The sequence below is a fragment of the Sapajus apella genome, unplaced genomic scaffold (genome assembly GCF_009761245.1).
Source record: "Sapajus apella isolate SASKATOON/1434 unplaced genomic scaffold, GSC_monkey_1.0 scaffold9, whole genome shotgun sequence".
NCBI lineage: Eukaryota > Metazoa > Chordata > Mammalia > Primates > Cebidae > Sapajus > Sapajus apella.
In genome coordinates this window covers 14192725-14197766 of record NW_022436949.1, presented here as the reverse complement: position 1 = coordinate 14197766, position 5042 = coordinate 14192725, and positions in this window count along the sequence as shown.

Sequence of the window (5042 nt, the reverse complement as noted above, 5' to 3'; positions counted from 1 at the left end):
CTCAAAGATGATTGAACTTAAATTTGAAGTCCAGTCAATGGTGGTTCCAAGGAGTAGCCTGTACTTTTATAGCTCTCCCTGATGCTCAACTCTAATGGCTATAACATTCCTCAAAACCTGTAACACTTTTGCTATACAGATATAGCTTGAGATGCACATATAGCTTCAAAATCAGTATGTCTTTCAAAACATAACACTTTAACCCACTCCTATATAGATTTTTTTTTTTCATTAAAATGAAGTTATATTACCCCGTTGCATAAGACTGCTTATGTTCATATTCATTTCTTACCTTCACACACTGGCACTAAAGTTATTATTTTTTTTTACATTCTAAATTACAATTTCTGGCCTTTGTCTATGCCTTATAATCAATGTCAAGAAAAATGTGCCAGATGACAATTAGATTCAGAAGCTGAGGTTCACCATCAATTTTACTATCTACCCAGGGGAAAACCTAGTCATAGACTTTACCTGCTTATCTTTTTGTCAGCTTATTTATTTGCCAGTAAAATACAGTAGATATTTTAATTTTAACTTAAATTGAGATCCCTGAACATTTTTTAAAAGTCTTCAAAATAATAACACTGTGATCCAGCACAAAGTGATTTTTATTTTCCAACAAAGAAAATGGCTGGTCACATACAGAAATTGCCAAATTTCACAGTGTAGAATAAACCTTTTTAAAGTTATAAGTTCATGGTGAATTTGACACAGATGAAGAATATGACACAGATGCCAACAACTTTCAAAAGAAAAATGTTTTGGCAGACTTTCAGGAAGAGATAGTTAACTTTCAACAATATTTAATTCAATTATGATAAAAATAAAACAAAAATTTAGACAAATAGAAAATGCATACAGAATTATAAGAGTCTTTGATATAGCTAGAATTTACATACTGAGGCTTCAAGATGCTTCTATACCAAAACTTAAAATATCATTAAAAATTAGAAGTGTGTCACAGTGATGCAATAGCTGTCAATTTCCTGAGGTGATTTCACAAAAATATTTTTACTCTGAAGTTGAATCAGGTGTAGACTCAAATTCTCATTGTAACATTTAAGAGAGAAAGTGGGTGAGAATTGAAAACATAGCATTATCAAGTTTTGATTCATTAAAAAACATATGTTGTTTGTTTGCTTCTTTTTTGAGATGGAGTCTCCCTCTGTCACCCAGGCTGGACTGCAGTGGCGCAATCTCAGCTCACTGCAACCTCCACCTCCTGGGTTCAAGTGACTTCCTATCTCAGCCTCGTGAATAGCTGGGATTACAGATATGCACCCCCACGCCCAGCTAATTTTTGTATTTTTAGTACAGACGGGACTCCTGACCTGAAATGATCTGCCCGCCTTGGCCTCCCAAAGTTCTGGAATTACAGGTGTGAGCCACTGCATCCAACCAAAAAATGTATGTTTTAACAGGGTAAATTATTGAAAATTTGATCATATGTTTTCTAACTTGATGAGGTGTTAGTTTCCAGAAAATATAACAGTAAAGTCCTGATTAAATGCCCTAGCTTTGTTTCAGTTGTGTTCCAAGGAATTAAGGGGCCACAACTCACTAGGTCCAGTCTGGTGCTGTTATAAAAATTAGTGAGTTGGGTGACGTGGCTCATGCCTGTAATCTCAGCATTTGGGAGACTGAGGCAGGGGGACAACTTGATGTCAGGAATTTGAGATTAGCCTGGCCAACATGGCGCAATCCCGTCTCCACTAAAAACACAAAAAATGAGCCAGGCACGGTGGCTTGTGCCTGTAATCCCAGCTATTCAGGAAGCTGAGGTAGGAGAATGTCTTGACCCTGGGAGTCAGATGTTGCAGTGAGCTGAGATCACACCATTGCACTCTAGCCTGGGGAACAGAGCAAGACTCTGTCTCAAAAATAATAATAATAAAAGAATAATAATAAAGAAAATTAGTGAGAGCATGTCAAGAGAAAGACGGTCCTTTAAAAAAAAGTCAAGAATATGAGTTTTGATCATCACTGTTCATATTATCAATCTTCAAGGATTGTTTTAGTTTCATTAAATAAAAAATTAATTTTTGCTATAGTTATTCAATTAATAAATGGTCATACGATTCCAAATCTTACACTCATGTCCCTGAATTAAAATTCAGGAAACTGAATTTTTAAATTTCTAATTTAATTATTTCAATTCCATAGTTAAAGACATTATGTTAGAAATTATGACACATGCACTGAAATATGTATATTCTGGGTTGCTCTGAGAAAGATACTAAAATGGTTTTCCCACTCAAGTCATCAGGAAACTAAATGTTCTTATTTAAGTGCATTCACTTTATCAAGTTGTCTGTGTGTCTGGAAAGGAACACTTTTTAAACTTTGGACTTTATAAAAGCATCAGATCATTAGTTGAGAAAGAAAGAGTCCACATTGTGGAATGAGAGGGGATACATGGGCTGACACAACCAGACTACTTTCAGTCATCTGTAGTTGAGATTCTATATTAATTACCATGCACACTTAAATACATTTTATTAAAACACTTAGGCAAGTGTGACTAAGAACAAACATATTGGCTGGTCTCTACTCATCACTGAAGAGCTGCATTGTCCTTTATTTGGTTATTGCATGTCCCATGCAATAACCTTGGCAAGATTATTTTACCTTGGCAAGATTATTTCTTTGCAGCTGGATACTTATTACTTGCTGCTTACCCAATTTCCCATTATCAATAAAAAATGAGTGCACAGACAGAGTATAACCGACATAAGCATCAACACTCACCATATTCCAATCCTATAGCTCCAGGTCAACTGAAGCAGTGTGCATGCATAGTTACTCCAGCAGTTCCCTGCTTTGCAGCAAGAATGTTAAATGTCTGGTGTAACAGTCCAGGTCGATATTTCTTGTCCACAAGGACCTTGTCACCTCCTCTAGATCCCTCTCTATCCTTTCCATAATATAAAAAAAAAAATCTATCTTTTCCTAAATAGCTCACAGAATATCTATAACATTTACCAATCCTTACACCCTTGTTTTCATACTCCTTGAAGCTATGGGAACCTCTTCCTTTTGTTGGTGTATGAACCTCCTGTCAAAGATCATCCTGTACAGTTTTTGTCTTTTCTTCCTCTGTTCCCTTTTCTCTTAAAATTGCTTTATTTTGGCCAGGCGCGGTGGCTCACGCTTGTAATCCCTGCACTTTGGGAGGCCGAGGCGGGTGGATCACGAGGTCAAGAGATCGAGACCATCCTGGTCAACATGGTGAAACCCCGTCTCTACTAAAAATACAAAAATTAGCTGGGCATGGTGGCGCATGCCTGTAATCCCAGCTACTCGGGAGGCTGAGGCAGGAGAATTGCTTGAACCCAGGAAACGGAGGTTGCGGTGAGCCGAGATCGCGCCATTGCACTCCAGCTTGGGTAACAAGAGCGAAACTCCATCTCAAAAAAAAAAAAAAAGTTGTTTTATTTTTAGCAAAATAATACATGTCCATGGACTTGCAATCAGAGATGAAGGAAACCTGTTATAAAAAAATCATGTGTGCCTTGCCTTTCTTTAAATGCCATGCCTATTCCCCAGAGTCAGCAATTTCCATGTCATCTTTCATTCTGTAATTGTATACACATGTTTTACTTTCTGATTTTTTTGACAAAGATATTATATATCTAATTTATTTATTTTTAACTATGACCTATAAAATTATATCTATAGATGTTTGGGGCTTATCTTCCTTACCTTCAAACACCCACCATAACCCTCTTATCTACGTTAATCCAAAACAGACATTTCCCAAATGATGCTATCCTTTCAATGTAGCTAGAAGAAATATTGGGTAATATGCTCTTTATTATTTCTATCAAGATTGTTCTTTAATTCTTGACTATACTCTGCAGCTAACTTATGTAATATATTGGTTACTATTTTCCTTCTTGTACAATTTCTTTTCCCCCTCATAATTATAGTACGGCATAGTTATTTATCATTAATATGAGGTTTTTTGTACTTTATCCTCAAACTCTCCCATAGAAATCAATATCTCCTTTAATAAAAATACATTAGTATTTCTATTAGTTTCTTTTTTTCTTCTCTTTTTGGAGAAAGTGTTACTGGAATTCTCAGTTCTCCTGCTCCAATATAAATAGTCTCCTCTATATGTCAGCTGCGTGACTGTCATTCTGGGTGTTTCATTTATGCAGGTCTCTTTTTCTCATATTAACCATTCTCCACAGAAGTCTCACATTCCTTGCCTCGCAGCTCCTATTGACGAGTGAGGCACAAGCAATCCTCTGCATTGAGTTGACTAATCGTTGATTATTATTGGGGCCCATCAGCATAGTTGAGAATGTGTAGCTCTTTTATGTTTTCAGGGTTTTTTCCCCCGCGGAGAGAATAGTTCCAACCTGAAAGTGTCTTCCCCAATCTCCCAGCAAGTTCAGGAAGGAGATGAGGAATCACCTGGTAAGCATGTAAAATCTCACTTACTCCTGTTTTTATTCCATCAGTACCATCTTCAGGTGTATTTCTGCAAAGTCCTCTAGTTCCACTTCTTCAGAGAGGAATTTATGGAATACTCATCAGCATTGCCTTGCTGTGCACGAAGGACAAGAGAACCTTTGATAACCTTTTATAACCAACTTTCAAACAATCTTCTGGCTTCTAACCAAAGCAGCACACCTTTTTATAACACACCCCCATTCTCGAGATTTTTCATGATTTCTAAAAGTATTTCTTAACCATCTTTCTGAAAGCTTAACTATTAACTTTCTCACTCCAGCTGAGTTTCACCCACATTTCAAGTCCAAAAGTTGTTGACATATATACTATCTTAACTTTCTTTCCTTGGTGCTTACTGTTTATAACTTTTTAAAATTCTTCATTGTTTTAGTGACAGAGTTTCCAAAGAATGTGTAGATAGAAGCATGTGTTCAACCCACCATGTTTAACCAACTCTCTGCTTTTCAATCAATTTCTCATTAGTGAAAATTTCACCTAACTGTTGTCCTCATTAGACTGCAATGCTCTTCATTTCGACTTTATTATAAAGTCATGGAGGTTTCATCTCCTAGGAGATG